This window comes from Cynocephalus volans, chromosome 12 (genome assembly GCF_027409185.1).
Source record: "Cynocephalus volans isolate mCynVol1 chromosome 12, mCynVol1.pri, whole genome shotgun sequence".
NCBI lineage: Eukaryota > Metazoa > Chordata > Mammalia > Dermoptera > Cynocephalidae > Cynocephalus > Cynocephalus volans.
The window spans coordinates 27,082,048-27,105,209 of record NC_084471.1 but is presented as its reverse complement, the minus strand read 5'-3'; the positions used below and the strand labels follow the sequence as shown (position 1 = coordinate 27,105,209).

Below are 23,162 nucleotides of genomic sequence, written 5' to 3'. Positions count from 1 at the left end.
CTTGCTCTCATTGTCTTTCCTCTTCTCACACTCCACAATCAATGCATCACCAAAACCTTCTAAATATATCCAGTCTGACCATATGAACTGCTAAAATCCTGATCTAAGTCCCATCATCTTTTCGCTTAGAATTTAATATTTAGAGCATCCTAACTGGTCTTCCTGCTCCCACCTCACCACCACCACTGCCCTCCCTGCCCACAGTATATTTCCTATATAACAGCCGGTACAAATATATGAGTACTAAATCATAAATAACATCATCTCTCTTCTTCAAAACACTACACTCCCTTTTAACCTCATTTCCTACCATTCTGCTCCCAACCACTGCACTCTAGATAGGCTCTTTGCTGTTCCTACCTTTGTACTTGCTTTTCCATGGCCTGGAATACATTTCTCTCAGATATGTCAATGGCTCACTTCCTTACTTCCTTTTGGGTTCTACTCAAACATCACTTCCCTGGTCACACTGTACAAAACAGTGACAACCCTACACCTAGGTCACACTCTATCCCCCTTAACTGCTTTAATTTTCTCCATAGCCTTGCTGCCTGACAGTCTAAATATTGGTCCATTGCTGATTCTCTCCACTAGAATATGATCTCCTTGAGAGCAGAGATTTGATATATTGTTTTGTTTATGGTTGTATCCCCAGCATTTAGAACAAAACCTGGCACTAAATAGGCACTCATAAATACTTGTTGAATAAATGAATGACAGCAAGTAGTAATATTATAGATTAATCATCATTTATAACTTAAGCTCTTTCCGCCTAACTAAAGTCAATCTATTAACTGGCAAAATTTCTGATGACTGTCTCATGCTGACTGCTCTGCTAAGATTTTCTCCTATATGTTAAAAAGTTTTATTAATTCATTCAATAGACATTTACATAGAGGCCCTACTACGTCCCAGGCAATATAGGAGGGTGAGAAGATAATAAGATATGAATTCTGCCCATGAGAAAATCTTGGGAAGGTGTTATATTATTTCCAGAATGATGAAGTTATACTGCTGCAAGTAAGTGTGACTTCAGGTTAACACAGCAAATGTTTTTTATAATTATTACAAAGGCTAAATATTTATTCAACAAATAGCATACTTATTCAAATTATACGTTGATGAAAATTGTTGCCAATGTGACAACATATATAAAATTAAATTTAATTGGCTGACTTTATTAAGGTTGTAGAGATCAAGACATACAGTTCACTATATTGGAAACTCTACAGGTACATGAAATGACATCCTTACCCCCTGGATTCAATGAGAACTTAGACAAAACCTAAGCCAGTTGCCAAGAAACCTCTAACAAGCTCATTAACATTGTTTCTCAATACATTCATTTGTATAATAAATTAATCCCCCCAAATCCTTCTGGCTTTCCACTGAAACTTATTTTAATTATTTTCCTTAAACATATTTTTTGCATACATTGTCTTTAGGTAGTAAGTTAAAATTCAAAATATAATTAAAATTTGATTTGAAAATCACATAAAATGTAGATACTTTCATCATGAATAATCATCAATTGATTTGCAGATGATAAATCCCCACAGAAAGGGCATTTGTTCTAAACAGCTGCTCAGTTTCAGTGAATTCAGAAAGTCATCTATTAGAAATGTCATCTGATGCTTTTAAATAATAATGGTCTCACTCAGAAAAGAACCAAGAGAGCAATTGTAACCACTTGAGGTAGTGCCTCATTTTGATATACAAATGGTTATATACAAAAAGAAAAAAGCCCATTTAAAAAGAAGCATAGATTGGAAACAAGTGGTATCTGAAAAATATAAAGATTTCATTAAACCATTCTTTTGTAAATGAATCAAACTCTTTAATTTAATTAGCTACTTCAGCTACGTTTATTTTACCAAATTCTCTTTGATTTAAAAAAATAACTTTAAATTAAATTGTAAAATCAGGAGGTGTTTTTAAAGTACTTGCTCTGCCAATTATTTCCTGCACTTGGAAACCAATCATCATCTCTGGTGGCTAGTGAAACATTACTATGACAAAAATTTAAATTCCTCCCCTGTAATTCAAAAACAAAGATGGCAGTTCAAATTATCAGTTTACATCTCAGTTGATGAGAGCTCCTAATCATGCATTTGAATGTAACTACAGTATTTCTCAAAGTACAACAACAGGAAGGTTACAGTAGACTATTGGTTATTTGGGGCTTTAAATTATCTTAGTCACTTGGAAACCAACATTTTTAAACAATAAAGTAAACACTGGGAATTTACAGCTTTGAGTGGGTAGTACATACCCTATCTTCTTTCTGACAGCAATCCAACTTACTTTATTTGGTGAAAAGTGAACTAGTAGTATGATTAGGCCAGTAGATTCAAATTCTTCTTGAGGAAGCTACCCTCCAATTCTAATCCTGGGTATATATCCAAGAGAAACTTTAACACATGTTTACCTACAAATACGGACAGAAGTGCTCATAGCAACATGTTTATAATACTAGAAACAGCCCAAATGTCTATTATAGACAGTATAATATATAAACAAATTATGCTAAATTTGAGAATGAGTATTATACAGTGCTAAAAATGAACTACAGCTAAACGCAGTAAGGATGAATATTAGTAACATTAAATTTAATCAAAAAGCAAGTCCCAGAAAATTACATTTAGTATGATTAATTTTCTTATAAAAATAAAACCAAGAATAAATAAAATAATATATTGTTTAGGTTAACGTGTATTATCATACTTTCATAAAACACAAAGGACTGAAATAATGAAGTTCATGATGACAGTTATCAATTAGGGAGAAGCAAAGAGAAGAACACAAAGAAAGTAAGTCACCGGCAATATTTAAGAAGCTGTGTTCACAGATGTTGATTATTTTATTCATGTATAAATGCATATACACATAGATGTGCAGGCCATGCAGGGACCAGTGAATACATTATAAGCCAAGAATTACGATTAATATAATTCTGTGCAAATTAGTGAGAAAATGTTCATAAGTTAGAAAAAATTAGGAATGAAAAGAGAGGCATAATTAACAGTGGATTAAAAAATCTTAAGAGAGTAAAATATTTTAATAACAAAAAGGACACAGGGCTAGAATCACAGGGCTGATTTCTTTTTCTCAGTCATGCCACTGTGCAATTTCAGGCTAGTCACTTAGATGAGTTTCCAAAACTGACTACAGTCAGATGGATTTTTTGTCCCTGAAACGAACAGCCTATTTTGACGTCATCGGGCATGAAATTTGATCTCTTCTAGGAGATATATCACTCTGTTCTTGGCTTCTCTTCTTTTCCTGGCCCACCAACATATCTAATACTTGTCACTATTTTGCCTGCAAATAAAGAACCTAACTAAACATTCAGCAGATTCTCTTCATAATTTATACAGATTATTACAACTACTAAAGATGAACATGAAAAAACACAAATACCCTAGGAAAACAACTGCTTTTATCTACAATGTGTTTATTCAATAAATGTTGGTCCTATATAAAAGACATATTGGTTAATAATAACTGTATCAGTCCAGTGTAACTAGGTTATGCTATAGTAACAAACACCAACAAATTTTAGTAGCTTAAAGGAACTGAGATTTTATTATCTTTCATGCTATATATCCACTGAGAGTTGACTGGGGCTCTGCTCCAAGACTTCAAGGACCTAGGCTGAAGGAACAACCAACACAGCAAGGGGATAAAGAGTGGCAAAGTACCTACCTGTTCTAACTCTTAAAATTTCCATGTGGGTGTATCACACATTACTTTTTGCTCAGATTTAATTGGCTATATCAAGTCACATGGCCATGCCTATTTCAAGTGGGCAGGAATTCCTACCATATTCCCCAAAACAATTTTTGCAATTTAACAACGTTTTAGCATTTGGAAACAAACATCACAGAAAAAGTTAACATACTATGATATATGAAAAATTCAAGATTAGAAAGAAATAACCAACACAATTATTTTTTAAAGATTATACCATAAAAACTCAAGTAGCAAATATAAAGAAAAGGTCAAATACAAACGAAATCCCCATCAAAATTCTGAAAGAGAAAACAAATTATTTATCCCCCTCAAGAAGTATAAAGAAATTTCAAAGAAATATTTACTTTCCCCCCTAAAATCCCAATATCAAAACTAAGAAATTCGAAACTTATCTACAGTTGGGCGATCAACAGATCTCCACTACAAGGGAAATAAAGCAGGAATAGACATAGTAATTACAGATTTGTTTATTTAACTACACTTAGAAGAAGGCAGCCTATGCTAAAGATATTATGTTAGGAATGATATGGGAGTCTATAATATGTACCATAATGGGGGGAAGAGATCTGGAAATGGGATATATGTAGGCCAGGGTGACTCCACTAAACACTGGAGAGGTAAGTATATTTAAATCAATATAACTAGAAGACTTGGAAACCCTCTGGGTGAGCCTGTATTTAGTAAACACTTCAGTATTAAGGAGGAAAGTACATTGAAGAAAACAGGGATTCACTCTACAGGCACAATGGAAGTAGAAAGGAAAGGAAAACCTGAAGACTTAATTAAAAGTGAGGCATGATAGACAGAGGCCTGATAATCTGAAAGGTATCATGGTAGACGAATTTGCATTCTTCTCTGGAACCTTCTTACAAGAGCCAGTGAAGATATACTGGTGAGAAAGAAGCATATTCAATCTCAGTAACAACTGAAATGGAAAGGCTCAATCAAGCCTCAAGGTATATGATAATCTTTGATGCCATATTAAGATTTGCTTTAAACATCTCATTATCTGAGGAACTTTAGATACCAAAAATTATCAAAATAAGATCTTTCCCTCCATCAGGTAATTTTACCATGACTTCTAATCTTTACAATTATCTATAAAGATGTTCACTAGTTGCCTTTGCTTGGCAAAGGCCTATTATTTTGACCAGTGTATTAGGCAAGGTTCAGTCAAAAGACAGAAACCAGTAATCCTAACAGAGAGAATTTAATAAAAGTTGCTAACTAGGAATTGAAGAACTGAAAAGGCAAAAAAGGAGGGCACAGATTATCACGGAGGTAGCAACTGCAAGCAGCAACTATCCGCACCAGAGCTGAGGGAAACAAGGGGAAGCTATTGGAATTATTAAAACTCAGAGGCTTGTACAAGAAACCCTACGAAACTGGAATCTGGACCTCCAAAAAGGAAGCACTGTTCAAATGATACTAAGTGCCAAGAGCTTGGAGAAACATCCCTACAAAGCTGGGACCTAAATCTGTAAGAGGGAGGAAACAGTTAGTTGACACTGGTATCTCTGAGGGGATATGATGAGGATGGCTGTGTGTGTGTGGAAAAACTGCAAATTGGAGCCATATGCCACTCCTGTTCCTGTGCAGACTTGCTGCTGTGGAAATACTCACAGAAGAGGAGGTAAACAATGCGAAAATCCTTTGTCCCTCTTCTTACTTTCCTGTCTCCCTCTACCTTCTCTACTGGCAGAACATAACAGAAAACCAACTGCAAAAGAGAAATATAGTTTGTAGGGTCCCTGCTGCTCCTACACCACAAAGTAAAGTTCAGAAGGGTGAGTTTGAAGCTGAAGGAAAATAGCTTAATAGCCAATATCACCTGTATGATTTTATTTCTCCATTTTAGACACTTAAGGTGATATTTAGAGTTACAAAACTCTAGTTAAATGAGTCTGTTTGATTTTTCTCATGATTTCATAAAATACATAATCAATATCAAAATAAGGGTATCTATTTTAATACTCCAAACTGAAAAAATGAACCTTCTGTACTCTATAATAAAGGCAATGGAGATCTTCAGAACAAAAGCAGAACCTCAAGAATTGAAGAAGTTCTTAAGGCCCAATTGTGGCATCCACATAAAAACTTTAAACTCTCACCTATTCAAAAATTAGAAGTAAAGATTAATGTGGATCAGTGAAAGGTATGAATTGCTAAATTTTTTGGTAAATGCTATTTTATTACTTTCAATCATAAGTAGCTTTTTCCTTTAGGCCAAATCTTTTCGTACTAATTATTTTAATATTTTATTGCCTGAAATGCTCTGAATCTTTTTCTGTAACAGTTAAGTTTTTATTAACATTTGTTTATCATTTCAAACATACCATATTTCACTAAGTCTAAGATGTCATCAGTGATAGAACACAGCATTATTACATAAACCAGAGGGGGAAAAATGCTATAAATTAAACTGTGATATAATGTGTCCTTTCACAGACTTTTTAAACTTAGTGAAAGAGCTGTCCTATACTAATAACCTAATGTACTGCTAAGGGATATTATCTCAGGATATGCTTTTATTAATAACTTTTTTATTGCCAACTGCAGTTATATTGGTTTTAAGAATACACATACACATATTCTGATTTCTTGAACTTCAATTTTTATTTGTCTTATAGCTTTGTTTACCTCATTATTTACTCAACAAATCCCTTTTTCCAGATAGAACATAAAGATTAACTTCAGTGCATTTCTGTTAATTCCAAACTAGTGGGCTGAATAACTCATTTAACACTTACAGGGCTAAGGGAAATGGGAAGAAGATTGGGAGAGATAGGTACAAGGTTTATTTCTGGAGTGATGAAAACATTCTAAAATTAGATTATGGTGATAATTATACAACTGTAAGTATATTAAAAGCATTAAACTGTACACATTAAAGGGGTGAGCACTATAGTATAAATCTCAATAAAGCTGTTGTAATAATTATATTTATAATAAACTCTGCCTCCACATGTCAATAAAACAATTAATTGAGCATAAAATATCTACAGCACACTTGATTTTTATAAAATCTTGGTTCTGGAAATAACTATGTTAAAGCATTCTCTAAGCTCAGTTGTCAGCTAACTTTGCCTGTAAATAACTCAATAGTAAGTATTCGTGGTTTTGTGGGCCACATACAGTGCCAAATATTTTAAAATAACCTTTAAAAATGTAAAGCTATTCTTACCTTTAGAGCTGTAGCTTGTGGACCCTTGCTCTAACCACATCCTACTTTAATTCAGAAAGCAAGCAGTCTAAATGTAACCCACAGCAATGACAATAAGGAGACAGCAAACATAAAAGCAGTTTTGGTCTTGGAGGAATTCACTTTAACTGTCACGTACTGCTGGTAGGTAGGGAGGTGAAGAGTTGGATACTGACTAAAATGATTTCCACACCATACATCAAATGCTCTAGATTTGTCTTCTCAGCATGCAAGGTGCCTTGATGGAAGAAGAAAGACTTCAGACATGTATTATTAATAACTTATGTGCTATTCACCTTCAAAGATCATGTGAGGAGACAAAGACAATTACAGAAATGATTCACAGTGATACACTCTAGACATTTAATCAAAATTCTTATCACCTCCAGTTTTGAAAGGAAGGAAATATAATGTAATCAATTAGCATTATTATAATTAGGACTCCCAGTACAAGGTTTTACAACTGGGTTTCTGCAGAATTCTAAGGTTTCATGAAGTGCTACTCACTGAAGAAATCGTGACAAAAAAATAAACACAGTTTTTTGAACTTTGCACATCTCAAGATGCTAGAGCTCATAGTGTTAGAAGATGACCAAGCAGCCCCAACAGCAACTTCCTGTCTTTCAGCTCCTTAAGGCAATACCTTCTTTAGAATTTCATATAAACTGAATCACATAAGGGAATGTACCTTTATATGCGTAACTTCTTTACTAAGCACTAGGATTCTGCGTTACTCCATGTTGTGTTATAAACAGTGTGTTTCTTTTTACTGTTTAAGAGTATTCCCCATTTCCCTGTTAATAAATATTTGGGTTGTTTCCAGTTTTTGAATATTATAATTAAATTTTGCTATAAACATTCCCATATTCTTCATTTCTGCTAGGTAAATACCTGAGTAAAACTGCTGTGTCATATGGTAGATGTACGTTTAACTTTCTAAGGGATGTCGTTTTCCAAAATGGCTGTACCGTTTTCTATTCCCACAAGCAATGCATGTGTTCCACATTCTTATAAACATTGGTACTACCTATCTTTTTTAATTTTAGCAATTCTGATGAATGGTACCTCACGGTCATTCTAATTTGCATCTTCCTGGTAACTAATGATGCTGATCACCTTTTCATGTGCTTATTATCTATTCATAAAGCTTCTTCAAATCTTCTGTCTATTCATAAAGCTTCTTCAAATCTTCTGTCCATTGTTAATTGGGTTGTCTTACTGTTAAGACTTCTTTATACATTATAGATTATAAGGCCTTTATCAGACATAAATGTATTGTAAACATTTTTTTTTCTACATTCTGTGGCTTGACTTTTTGTTCTCTTAATGGCATCTTTTAAAGAACAAATATTTTTAATTTCAATGAAGTCCAATATGTCATTTTTTATTTTATGGTTACCGCTCTTTCTTTCCTAAGAAATTCTTGGTACCAGTAGGCCACAAATATTTTTTCTATATTTTCTTCTACAAGTTTTATAGTTTTGACCTTTAGATTTAAATCTAGTGTCCATTTTGAATTACTTTTTGCATTTGGTGTGAGGTAAGCGTCAATATTAATTCCTTTACTGATTTTTTTGTATGCCTGTTCAATTGGACAGATCTATGAAAGAAGTATATTAAATCCATAACTATAATTGTGGACTTTGTTTCGTCCTTGTAGTTAGTCCATTTTGCATTATGTATTTTGAAGCTATATAATTAGGTGCATACAAATTAGGTACATCTTCCTAATGAATACAGCCTTTTAACATTATCCCTTTTTTATCTCTAGTAATGTTTCTTAACTTAAACCCACTGTGTCATGTATTAGTAAAGCCACACAAGCCTTCTCTTGGTTAACATTTGCACAGGATTGTTTCCCATCCTTTTACTATGAAACTTTCTGTTTATGCTTTATAAGCAGCATACAGTTGGAGTTTGCTTTTTTATATAGCCTGATAATTTGTCTTTTAATAGAAATGTATAGCCTATTTGCATTTAATTATCGATATAGTTGGGTTTAAGTCTACCATTTTTCTATTTATTTTCTATTTGTCCCATTGTTCTTTATCCTTTGGCTTTCCTTTCTTTCCTTCTTTTGTATTAGTTTTTTCTTTTCTTTTTTTTTTTTTTTTGCAGCTGGCCAGTACAGGAATCCAAACCTATGACTTTAGTGTTCTAAGGTTGCACTCTAACCAACTGAACAACTGGCCAGCCGCAGGCACTTTTCATAATTGTTAAGCATTTTATAGGCTTTTTATATCTCTTAGCATCATTCTTTCGGTGGTTACTGTAGAAGATACAGTATTTTATTTTCTATCTTAAATTAGTACTTTTACCATGTCCTAAACAATGAGATTCTTACAATTCCATTTACTATTTTTGCTACTGCTGTCATATATTTACTTCTACGTAAGTTATAAACCCCATGAGACACTGTTAATATTGTTGGTAAAAGTCAGTAGTCTTGCTAACCATAGTTAGCTTTTCTAGAGCTCTTCATTCCTTCATACTTCCATCTGGGAATTTTTCTCTTTAACCTGGTGAACTTCCTTAATATTTCTTGAAGTACAGATCTTTTGATAACTTCTCTCAGCTTTTGTTTATCCAAGAATATCTTCATTTCATCTTGATTTTTCACTGAGGATAGAATTATTGCTTGGTAGTATTTTCTTTTAGGACTTTAAAGATGTCATTCCATTGTCTTCTGGCTTCCATAGTCTGTAGAGAAACTGACTTTCATTCTTACTATTTCCCTGTAAATAACATGTCTTTTCCCCCCTCTGACCACTTCTAAGACTTTTCTCATAAAATATAAATTCATATAATTCATATAATAAAAAACCCCATAAAATATGATATAAATTCATATAATATAAATTCTCATATATATAAATTCACATATAAAATGAATTTTAGCACTGTGAGTCCCAAACTATGTGCTAAGGTAGACACAGCAACATCTGTCAGACACTATATTAACTGCTACTATTAAGGTGTTCAGATCTAACTACTTAATAAATACAACAGTTATCTCTTTTAGCTTAGTACTGTGGAAAAATTAGTAAGACACTAAGGGCATCTTTCACCAAGAAAGTTAACAATTAGATGTGGTTTTCTTATTTATCCTGTTTTGGGCTCACTAAACTTCCTGGATCAGTGGTTTGACGTCTCAACAGTTCTGAAAAACAGCCATTATTTCTTCAAATACTGGTTTTACCTCTGATGGAGTTTGGATGTGTTGTCCCCTCCAAAACTCATGTGGAAATTTGATCCCCATTGTGGCCGTGTTGGAAACTGATTGAGTCATGGGGGCGGATCCCTCATGAATGGATTCATGCTCTCCCTGGGGGATGAAGGATTAATGAGTGAGTTCTCGCTCTATTAGTTCCTGCGAGAGCTTGTTGTTTATAGGACCCTGGCACCTCCTCTCTCTCTCTTGCTTCCTCTCACCATGTGCTGATCTGCTTGTACTGGCCAGCTGCCTGCCACTTTCCACCATGAGTAGAAGCAATCTGAGGCCCGTGCCAGATGCAGCTGTCCCAGAATCGTGAGGCAAATAAATCTCTCTTCCTTATAAATTACCTAGTTTCAGGTATTTCTGGTATAGCAACATAAAACAGACTAATACAACCTCTTTCCCTTATCAGTTTCGTCACGGACTCCAATTATATGTATGTTAAATCATTTGATTGTGTTCCATTTGTTTTTCATGCTCTTCTGCTTCTTTCTATCTTGTTTTTTCTCTGTGCTTTTAAAGATCAACTCACAACAACTCTACCTGGTGAGTACTATCAAGAAAGACAGCAGGTATTACAGGAAAACATTTCAGTACACTCAGTCTTCTACTCCATTCCCTAAAAAGGGAAAAGAAAATATTTTCCTCTGTTTCACAAATGAATATCAAAAACTGTGTTGAAAAAAATTTAAGATTAGTAAATTACTATTCCATTTTAAGGAATGAACTAGGAATTTGGTCCTACCTTCAGTCTCATCAAGCACCATGGAAAAGCTACAAAAATATGTTCAAGGACTTATGAAGTCATCACAAATATGAGATAGAAACAAGATATATACAAAATTGCCTTTCCTTTCAATTTTTGTGAAATTAGATAATATTCCTGAAGAAAGTAAGTCAGAGCATTCTTGACAATCTTTTCCAAAAGAAAACCCACAACTTAGAGCAATTTTAGCAATATCAAATTATCTGAAAGTCAACAAATTTCACTTATTATCCTACAAAAATGTGCATAACAAATTATTTCCTGATGAAGGGATCTTATCTGCTTTTTATTTTATGTGTTTTTAAAACAAGGTTTATATAAAGCAGATAATACTATAAATAGTATCTTTGCAGGAGACCTGTAAGTATTCCTCTTCCCTCCTTTGGTAGACCTGTAAACATTTCTCCTTCAGCAGAATCATAAAGACAAATTCCAGACTCAATTCCACAACTAGTTAAAAATTTTTTTCAACTACTCCTGGTTACATTTTTAACACTTCTGAGAAGAGATTTCAGACAGAGAGAAGGCCAAAAAGCCTCTAGCAAATACCTTCCACTGCTATCCATCCGTTCTAGATTGGCCAAGTTATTTAAAATTATTAATGAACCTTTTTTGAGAAAAGCATTGGCAGGTGTTGGACATTCCATCAGAGAACTAGGCCACATCCATTTATTGGATGACTACAGATGTTACTCTTTCTATACAACAAGCCATTTTCGTCTTTTACAGACAATATGCCCCAGTCCCTCATATAAGGGAAAGTAAAATAAACACTCATATGATCATACGAAAAGCTCCCTTAGTTCTAGATATAATAAATCATAGTCACTGTCATATATCTCATACATTATTATATCTAGAGCATCGCAATATCTAGGATAAACGGACATGAAGAGAGTAAAAATCATCTCTGAAAAATAAGTAAAACTATAAGCTGCTATTTAAATTGAACTTACTATACTAGCAAAATGTGCATGACAAATTATATCCTCCCCCCACCTCAAATCAGTTAATAGTAATTCATGCTTCTTCCAAGTATGAGTTTACTTGGATAAAGCTAAGACCCACAGTTTGATCCTTATATAAATCACTCAAATTTTCAACCAGAGATAAAATGTACCCATAACTATGGACAACCAGAAATGATAAATATGTATCAGGGGTTTTATGAGGATTTAGCCAAGATTACAGGTGACTTAATATCATCAATTATCAGGAAGGTACACAATTCAAACGTATGTGACCTTGGTTAAATACCTTGGTCCTTTTCATAAGTCAACAAAATTTTAATACTTACAAAATGCCTACACATATTTTTAAATTTTATTTCCTTTCTTTCCTCATTTCATGACATTTTTAGTGATTTCTACTCTTCCTTTTTTATTTTGCTCTAATTCAATATGTCCTCCAAGAGTCAAGCACACAGACTTCTAGCATGATGGTAATTCCTTTGAAAGCTTACAAAGTTCTCAACTCTATGGTTAATTCCTTCAATTAGTATTTGGTGCTCACATTGTGAGTACTTGAATTTGTTACTAACAGTTGAAATAAGAAAATGTCAATCACACTTAATGAATTACAGAAGATTTAAGGGTTTTCTATTATAATGATACTCTCAATAATGAATGAGAGAGAAGACTGGACTTGCAGTTTATAGGCTGGAAATTGCTCACAATTCTCAGTCCCTCGTCAATACAGTAGTGTATAGTGTTCCATATGTGAAATTATTTATCCTGTCATGTGAGTCATAGCAGAAACAAAGCTGAAATCTCTACAAAATAAAGTTCAATAAAACCTTTATAGTGACCGGTAGAAATATTCAGAGAGTAACAGGAGGCCTAGATTTATCAAAAGAAAGCATGGGTTTAAAAATGTGTTTATCAAGAAACACTGGTCTACTATCTAACACAGACAAGAGTCATCACACTCTGTATGCTTTTTTAGGAAAACGCTGAGTTTACAAACACAGTCCCAGGTCTATTTCATCTATACTGCATCCATAGGAATGGCCTAGGAAGATTTCAATAGGAAAAAAATGAGTGGGGTAGAAAAGAGAATTCTCTATTCAACACAGAACAGTAGGTTAAGACTAATGTTCCTTTTATTTCAAAGGAAAACTGGAAAGATCCTTTCTGAATCTACCTGTATAAGGCATAAAGAAAGTCAAGAGGGTACACTCTTTAGATGTGGCTATATGTTCCCATGCATTTTTGTAGCTAGAAGTCAGGAAGTAATTGGATTGTTCTCTTTCAAAGGTAGGAAATGAGAGGTTATCCTGAGGTCAGGAGCTTCTAATGCGGTTCTTGACTTAAATTCTGTTAACTTGTTCTACTCCAGGATGAAAGCAATCATGACCAGATCAATGTGCACTGCAGCTGGTTAGTCAGCTGCTCCAGAGTAGTCAGCCAGCAAAACAGCTTTGGAGCCCTCTCTGGGCACTGTGCCTCCTAGAATTTGAGTGCAAGCCAATCCTGTTGCCACTCATTCTTAAAAGGTATTTTTAGCTCCCCAAGATAATAAGTAAAATAAATATGAAAAGGACATATGCTCTTTTCAAAACTGCAATTGTTGAAGGGTTCCACATTTTAGTCTAACATTCACTAAAAAATAAAATATTTTGACACCTCCATAGGAAAACATTACACTGGCTCAAGAGTTTTCCTTAGAAGCATCATCTGATTCCTTGGAAGAGGAAATTTAAAAGGAGCTACTCTTTAAAAAAAAGAGGCAAACAAGGCTGGAAAGGAACATAAGAAGGTCCCAAATCCTAGGTAACTTCAAAGTCTTCTTAATGGAAACAGCTTGAATACAAAATTTTATGACAATTGCTAGAAGCTACAAGTGGTACTAACTATGAAGTCACTGTATTATTCCAATTTTACTACAAAATCCATGTTAAAGTTTGAAAAAGTGCTTCAGTTCTACTACTTTCTTTCAAGTTATAGTTCAAAAAAATAAGTCCAAGATAGAAAGTACATTCACTAAAAATAAGAAATTGGTGAATCAACTAACTCAGGAACCCTCCACTAATCAAGCTGGTAATTCAGTGAATCACAAAAAGGAAAAGAATTTTACCTAAGTACCTTAAGCATTTTACCTTAAAACATTTAAATGTGCTCACTAATCTTTTGCTGTGAGACAAAGACCTGGATCCATGATAGGAATTATAAAACCGCACACCAACACAGACTCTAACATTTCTAGCCAATTTCTTTAAAAGTAAAGGGAAAACCTAAAGGCATCTGTAAAGCTATGAATGCCAAACTCTTCTAAATTTGTATGACCTTTCCAGGCTTTTAGTTGTCTTTTCTACATCTAATTTTTTTTTTTTTTTTTTTTTTTTAAGCAATCTGCCTTTATTGTCTTTCCAAAGTTTTCACAGAAATAACTCTCCTTGTGCACTGATACTTCAATAGTTTAGGTAACATTTGATCAAATTATGTAACTAAGCTCACAACAACAGGTAGGAAAAGAAATTTAAGATCAAACTAGAGAAAAGCCTACTAAAGCCTACCAGCCACTAGTTAGTATTAAACATGCCATGGCCAACACAATACAGGTTGAGTATCCCTTATCTGAAATGCTTGGGACCAAAAGTACTTCAGATTTCAGATTTTTTCAGATTTTGGAATATTTGCAGATACTTACCTGGTTTAGCATCCCTACCTCTGAGTAACCAAAATCCGAAATGCTCCAATGAACGTTTCCTTTGAGTGTCATTTTGATGTTCAAAAACGTCTGGATTTTAGAACATTCCAAATTTTGAATTTTTGGATTAGGAATGCTCAACCTGTACCACAGAATGGGTAATTTATAAAGAACAGTTTAATTGGTCATGGTTCTGGAGGCTGGAATGTCCAAGAGTGGGGTGCCAGAATCTGACAAGGGTCATCCGATGGCAGAAGGCAAGAGGGATCACTAGTGAGAGCAAGAGAAAATGGGAGCCAAATTTATCCTTTTATCAGGAGCCCACTCACATAATATCAAAATCACTCCTGTGATAATAGCATTAATCCATTCATGAGGGATCTGCCCTCATGACCTAAACATCTCTTACATATCACCTCTTAACACAATCACAACGGCAATAAAATTTCAACATGAGTTTTGGAGGGCACATTCAAACCACAGCACCATCAATCAATAGTCTTACAGAGGGAAAGAAAGCCACAAATTAATTAGAGATTGTTAAAAGAGCTTCTATCATACCCTTGCTTACCTTCTTAAATGCTATACACAGGTCTTTGCAAGAATGCAACCATTTATGTCACCCAAAATATTTTAAACTAACCTTGACACAAGTGGGTAGTTTGAAGATTTTTCCTTTCTAAATGGAGTGTTGATGAACAGTAATAAGATTTGCATGCTATTTTAAATAACACTCTTATACTAGAAAAAAAAAAAAAGAAAAAAGGAAAGAGCCAAATTCAGTATTTCTTACAGTTAAATGAAAATTTTGTTCACAATCATCCTATCAGCCCATCTATTCTTACTGTCACAGATCACTCAAGTGTATGTGGTAAAGATTTCTTTTTTGAGAAATAAGGTTAAATTCCATTATGAGCCTCAAGAAATACTTCTTATTTCATTTTTAAAGTAAAAACTGTTGAAATATGTGGGTATTAGCTAGGATTTGCTGATTATATAGAAATTAAAAATAAATACAGCCTTCTTTTCCAGTTACTGTAGCATGTAGTACCATGAGCAGCAAAGTCTCTTGCAACACTGCAGGAGGTGGTACGAAAGTCCTGCACAGAAACCAGCACAAGCGATGGAAGTTTCTGCAAACAGTGGAGCTGCAGATCAACTTGAAGAACTATGACCCTCAGAAAGACAAATGCTTCTGGGGCACTGCCAGGCTTAAATCTACTCCCCACCCCAAGTTCTCTGTGTGTGTCCTGGGGGACCAGCAGCACTGTGAGGAGGCCAAGGCTGTGCATATCCCCCACAGGGATATCGATGTGTTAAAGAAACTCAACAAGATAAGAAGCTGGTCAAGAAGCTGGCCAAGCAGTATAATACCTTTTTGGCCTCAGAGTCTCTGATCAAGCAGATCCCACCAATTTTGGGCCCAGGCTGACACACAATGAAAACATGGTGGCCAAAGTAGATGAGGTGAAATCCACAAACAAGTTCCAGATGAAGAAGATGTTATATCTGGCCGTTGCCATTGGCCATGTGAAGATGACAGATGATGAGCCTGTGTACAACATCCACCTGGCTGTCAATTTCCTGTTGTCATTGCTTAAGAAGAATTGGCAGAATGTCTGGGTTTTATACATTAACAGCACCATGGGCAAGCCCCAGCACCTGTATTAAGGCACATTCTAATAAATCCTAGTGCTACCATCAAAAAATAAATACATACAGCCATGTGTCACTTAAATAATATGTTCTGATAGGAATACGTTCTGAGAAATGCTACAATAAGCAATTTCGTCATTGTGCAAACATCATAGAGTGCACTTACACAAACCTAGATGGTACAGTGTACTACACACATAGGCTATATTGCTCTGACTACCATCACACACACAGTACTTAATTGACCAAAAGATCATTATGCAGCGCATGACTGTATTTATTATGGGTTTTGACCTGATGCTAGAAAATCAATTTCTATTTTTATCATGCTTTGGGGTCAAGGTTTATAGTGAGCTCCTATGCCCTTGCACACATTTTCATTATGACTGTTTTCTTAATAGCAGGCTTAAAGTTCAATTAAAATGCAAGTCACTGGGTGTGCAAACAGAAAGAAAACCTAATGGCACTTATCAAGGCTCTTGACAACACATAAGTAGTAAGAGGCAGTAAAATGGGTACAAATTTATCATTACTTAATCCAGAATTAATTTACTTTTATTAATTTTACTCAAATATTGGAGAAGGAAAAATCATCACTTACAGTAAATGAGAACATTCAATTAATAGACAAAAATTGTGCCTGTAGCATCAAAATGCCTCTCAAAGAGTCCATAGTAGACCTCTTTTGCGTTTCCACTTGCTTCCAAAACATATGGATTTTTTTAACCAAGGAGAAAACAAGACCTTTTTTCTGTCACAGACTTGATTTTTTAAATCTGGAAATATTAAAGTGGCAGAAAAAGTCTCTTGTTTTAAGCATATAACTCCAAGTAAGCTTTTCTTGGAGTCCTAATGCATGTTTACCTTCTGTATACATCTCACTAGCATTACTATTTACTTAATAGCCTCAATGACACAAAGGACAGAGAAAGGTTTCTTTTATTTTTCTATTGTTTCTGCAAGCATAAGGGATTAAATGTAATAATGATTTTCAGTGATTCTTCAAAAGACTCTTACCTTTCAATAACCATTGCCCTAGAATGCACTAATATTACTTATCCTGACACTGGTTTTGACCAAATTTTTAATATACCAAGGACAACTTGAAAGATCGTTCAAATAAATCAGTGTCAACATTGAAATATGAGCAATCTTCTGTTCGTTAAGCTAAGCAAGCAATTCACAAGCTATGCCCGTATACACTTGCAACCATACTCTTCAAGAATAATTAAAAATGTAAGGAAAATGACTAGTACCTATTGGTATCAATGGACAATTTTTCTCTCAATAATTGATACTTAAGTTTAGGTAATTCCCTAACCATCAGTTTCTCTAGCAACATTCACATAAGATGTCTATGAAGTCAAGGGGAAAAAAGTACTAGAAAAAAATCACTAAAATGATTTTAGGTAAAACACATCCTATTTACTTAAAGACCTGGTCTTTTAGTTCAAGTCAAAGCAATAAAATGTGCTTTAAATAACAAGGGAGTGGGGAAAAAAATAGACAATTAACTTTTCACATTATATAATTTTTCAGCAATCATTTTAAAATATAAGATCTCTCTGGGGGCCAGCCCCGTGGCTCACTCGGGAGAGTGCGGCACTGGTAGTGTCGAGGCCACGGGTTCGGATCCTATATAGGGATGGCTGGTGCGCTCACTGGCTGAGCGCAGTGCGGACCACACCGAGCCGAGGGTTGCAATCCCCTTACTGGTCAGGAAAAAAAAAGATCTCTCTGGGACTACTAGAAGTTAATGTTACCAAGGAAATGATGTCTTTTCCTTTTTTTATGTACTGTATAATAGTAAAACAGTTAAACAGTTTACATGCTGATCTGTTCTAGAACTTTACAGACATTAACTCATTTAACCATCACAGTAACCCCATAAAGGTTACTAAAAGTATCCCCATTTTACATATAAAGAAATTTAGGCACCGAAGAGTTCAAAACTCACTCAGGGTCACAGCAAGTAAGCAGAAGAGCCACTTATAACCCAAGTAGTAGAATGCCCTAGTCCATGCTCTAAACCACCAACATAATAACACCCAGAATAGGAGTTAGCACATAGCTTCACTGAATAAATATTGGTGCTTGATAGCTCTTTCTTTTAGGAGTTATAAAAATCAGCAGTTGAAAAGGCACAAACTCATCTTCCTTTACTTATTCTACTTCTTTACTTAGAAAGAAGTGGTATTCCCTACACTATGCACTCACAGCCTTCACACATATCTTTTATATAGCATCTTCCTAATTGTTTCTAATTAAGTAGTACAAGATTAACACCTCAAAGAAGGAAGGACATTTTCTTTCTTGTGTCAAAACTTCCATTTCCTTTTCAAGGGCCTGGCACTAAAAAGGCCCAAGTAAGTGCTAGACAGGAGGACAGAAAGGAGAACAATTAAAAAAAAAAAAAAAAAAGTTACTCTCCAGAGTAATTTAAAAGCAAGAGCAACACAAATCTTATCAAGTGTTCAGGATATTTTGCAAATTTAATCAGAGTCCAAAATTCATGCAACAAAATTGGAATATATCTCAGGTAGTGTTTTCTGCTAACTCCTATTAACAGTAAGACTATTGATTAGCAATGGTATATAACTTTAATTATCTTATTTGATTCTCATGAAAGCCTTATGAGCTTTGGTACTGCTTTGCCACTCTACAAATGAGGTAACAGATTCAAAAAGGTTAATGAATTTGCCTGAGATCACACAACTAGCAAGGCTTGCTGTTCCCAATTGAAGCCTACAGAGCTCCAAGTCTATTCATACTAAAGGCTACCTGAGAGCAGATTTGAGAAATAGAATTTGGTGAGTTATTACAGCTTGATAGAAATAGCCTATAAGAATATCCAATCAGAGAGTGAGATCTACGGCAGGATAAGGATCCAATTTCATTTTGCTCTAAAGCAGAGGTTCTCCAAGTGGATAGGGTCTGGGGCATCATTACAGGGGGTCATGAGGTCAAAACTATTTTTATAATACTACTAAGAAGTTATTTGTTGTTTTCACACTTCTCTCATGAGTGTACAATGGAGTTTTCCAGAGACTACACTGCAGAGAATATTGTAATAGATTAAAATGCAAAAGTAGATGTAAGAATCCAGCTGTTTTCTATTATGCTTGAGCTAGACATTACGATAACTTACAAATATATAAAACAATGCTACTCTTCTCATATTTTTTTGAAAAGTTATTTGTTTAAATATTATTTGTTAACTAGTGATATTTGTTATTTTTAAGTAAATTACAATTTCCTGTCGATTAAAATTTCTGTTTTCACTTATAATACAGTAAATATAGATAGATATAACCCACATAAACAAAAGATCTTAAGGGTCCTCAATAATGTTCAAGAGTGTAAAGAGGTCCTGAGACCAAAAAGGTAGAAAACCTGCTAATAAAGCTATACTGAACCAATCCTCAAATCTAAAATCTGGTCTTCTACTCACCAGGATTAAGTGGGCTATCTAAACAAAAACTTTCCAGGTTTCACCATATTATAAACTCCTTAAAAACAGAAAAAAAAAAAAAAAAAAAGCTTCAATTCCTTTCAAAAATAATTTAATTCTATATCACATGATACATTTTTCAATTAAGATCAAATAGTATTATGTGTTGTCTTTTGTGTTTTTGAAGTACAATCTCACAAAATATTCACGTAGGTTTCATTGAGAATGTTCTTAGCATACTTGGCACAGGTTAAATATGAATTTGCTCAATGTGTTTTTTAAAAAAAGAAGACTGTGTAGGCAACTTTCTAGTTTTTCTTTCCAAGAGACACGTGAACTGGACAACTGAAAGTGCTATTTTGTCACTCTGTAATTCATGGCACAGTAATAGTTTATTACATTTTTTAAAAATTAACATTTTATTAAAGAATGTATAAGACAAATTCTACTGAATAGTGGCCAACTTTCCTTGGCAACAGGGGAACACTTGGCAACATATTAAATATGCCAGCATTCTTCAATCTTCCAGTAGTTTTTCTTTGGGAAAGGGAAGGGCTGTTTAAGGAAAAAAATCACTCTTATATGGTCAGTTAATTTCAAAGTTACTGTGAATATCCCCAAAAAGAATCTTCCTAGGGCTGAATCAGTTGACTTCAAAACTATAAAACCACCATCACCTTCAGAAAATCTTTTTTTGTGATTTTGGGGGATGAGTAGGGGTAACATATTAATCCTCTAACACATTTCTTGCTAAATAGAAAATTAGAAATTGCTCACATACCACCTAACAGGGAGGGAGCATAACAACAAGCTAATTAACAAGTATACTCTAAGAAAAAAATAAATTAAAAAACAAGTATACTCTACTTTCTTTATAAGATCTATAATGAAGGCCAGGTTGTAAGACTGCAATCCAAACAGTAAAAAGAAAACCTATACTTGACTAAACCCCATAACCACAACTTTGTTTTTTTTCCCCAAAAGTTTTCATTTTTATTTGTAGAATTTTCTACTCTACTAACTCTATCTATTGAGGAAAACTCAGCGTATTATAAATTGGAAAATTAAAGTACTAGGTTAGATTAACACAAAATGAAGAAAAAAAGGTAAAATATGCATATGCATTACAAATAACAAACTTTAAAAAAATGTTCAAAGAACATTTTTCCCTTCTCCAAGGATCACATTCCAGGGAGTGCTTCATAACTTCTGGCCTCTTTGCTTTGCAGGAGCACACCCTCCGTCAGGAGCAACAAGCCCCTTCCCCTCTCATCTCATCCTTCGTCCTATCAGCAAACTCTTATTCTTCCTTTAAAACTCTTTTCAAATACCGTTCTTCCCAGAGATTCCAAGGACCAGGGAGAGGGAAGAACTAATAATTTGTTTCCTCACGGAATTAAAAATAAGTTCAGATGGGCTGAATACCAGTCAAATAGGAGGCTTAGGGGCAAGTGAGACGGACACAAGAGGATACCCATCAGAAAGAAATGAAGCAGTACAGCAAAGCTACCCAGCTACAGCCACTCGAGAGGCAGAGAGCAGGACAAAGGTATATATACTTGGGTCTATTCCAATGCACAAATTTATGCTCATCTACCCCAATCCTGATCTACCTGCCTAAGGCTTTCTCGACATCTGCACCAGTTTTTCCCAGCCATACTGAACAGTCATACAACAGAGCAGTTTTGATCGGCAAATTTAAATGGGCCTCAACACTGGTCAACAATCCTACTATAATTTTCTGCTGAGCTTGATCTCCTACTCTCCCTAACATCTATTACTTATTTCAAACCATCTTCACTATCTACAATTACATGACAACCCTCCAACTCAGCACCACTCAGTATGTACATTACACACACAAACACACACACATATGCATACACACACACACTTTGAACTAAAGACAGAAGTCTTCAGGTAGAAACTTCCTCAACTAACCTATGCCAATATCTTCATCTCTCTTTCCCTATTACAGGAGTTTGGCCACTCTCTCATCACCCTAAAAACACTTTCCTTGGCTTACCTATAACAATATCCTGGTTTTCTTCCAACCTCTCTGGCCACTCTTTTGCAGGCTTATTCCATTCCCTCACTGCACTCCCAGACAGACACGCACACCCCCCCACCCCCCCACACACCCCCACACCCACACCCACTCCCACACCCATATGCAGCCATTAAGTAGGAGAACTTTTAAGGCCCAGGCATTCTTCCTCTCACTCTATGTTTCCTCATTAGGCAAGCTCATCCAGGCACGTGGCTTTAATAGCATCTATACGATAACTCCCAAATTTCCATCTCTTTTCCTGACCTCTTCACTGAGCTGCAAACTCATATATCCAACTGCCTTATTGCGTGTGTCAGACACCTTAATTGTTAAAGTTAGGCCTCATTCTTCGGGGGAAAAATTCAAAGTCAAACTACTCACTAAGAGAATGTATTGTCTCTGTAATAGGCCTAAGAATTAGACTTTTACAAATACATGTTAAAAGTTTATTATGGTTCTGAATGTGCACTGAGAACTGAAACTGTCTACACCGAGTTTACAGTCTACATTAACCATGGCTATTCAGCTGTCTTCAACATGACTTTACTATTCCAGGAAATTCTTGCCCAGGCAGATAAGAGTTGCAAATGACTTCATTGTTCATTTCAGGAACTTCCCGAAAAAACCATATAAACCAACATCAGACTATTTAATTTTTCAATAAATACCAGCAAACGATTGTTCACTTTCCAAACTCTTTGAAAATCTCACCTCAAAACCCTTGCCTTGTCTGTCAATTCTAAACTATTATATCATGATCCTTACCTAATTCTAATCAAGCCTCCCACTGAAACACCTACCTTAACCCAGACTCCAAATCCTCAAAAAATACCCCAACTTTGCTGTCTCTTCCCAGTTTGCTATCTTTTCACCGCTACCACCACTCTCTGCGAATGCTACCAGCTATGTAAAGATGGTACTTTCCTTTACTGCTATAAGCAATAAACTCAACAGGTTATTTTTGGTGATATATTCCAGGAGCCAACATTTCACAGCACTACCAAATAGCTTCCCAAATGTCTGTTAAAAATTCAAATCAGTGATACTAGTTCCATCAAAAGCAGTTTGGGGAAAGTATGAATACCTTTATAAAAAGTCATGATAAATCATCTCCCTATATTAAGCAGCATCCACTGACATTACTGGCCCCAGTTTCTTAATGAGCTAAAACAGCTAATTTGTCCACTAACTAAATTTCTAAAGAATACCAAATAGAGATTACTTATATCAGGGCCATAAAACCAGAAAAGAGTTCTAAGGAAGGTGGGAAATAAATCACAGACAAGTTTAATAACCTAAACAAGAATCACATGAGAAATGGGATGGGGGAAAAATTGAGTATACAATAATTTACAATACTAATAATCAGTAGAAGAAAGAAAATACTGCAAAATATACTACAAATAAACAGTGAAAAGA

The 23,162-nt window shown here is 34.8% G+C and overlaps 1 protein-coding gene and 1 pseudogene across 2 annotated transcripts in view; one reads left to right on the top strand and one right to left on the bottom strand.

Annotated features, from left to right (window-relative positions):
* The window catches only part of CDK17 (cyclin dependent kinase 17), a 104,393-nt gene that overhangs the window by 66,957 nt on the left and 14,274 nt on the right, over window positions 1–23,162 (bottom strand). Inside the window, exon 1 of one of the 2 annotated variants that reach the window (XM_063074594.1) lies at window positions 10,155–10,223. The exons of the other annotated variant lie outside the window; for it this stretch is intronic. The gene's annotated coding sequence lies outside the window, so the exon portion shown is untranslated. Of the gene's footprint in view, window positions 1–10,154; window positions 10,224–23,162 lie in introns of those variants that run through there. 2 annotated transcript variants of the gene reach the window in all.
* LOC134391531 (large ribosomal subunit protein uL1-like) lies at window positions 15,639–16,257 on the top strand (annotated as a pseudogene).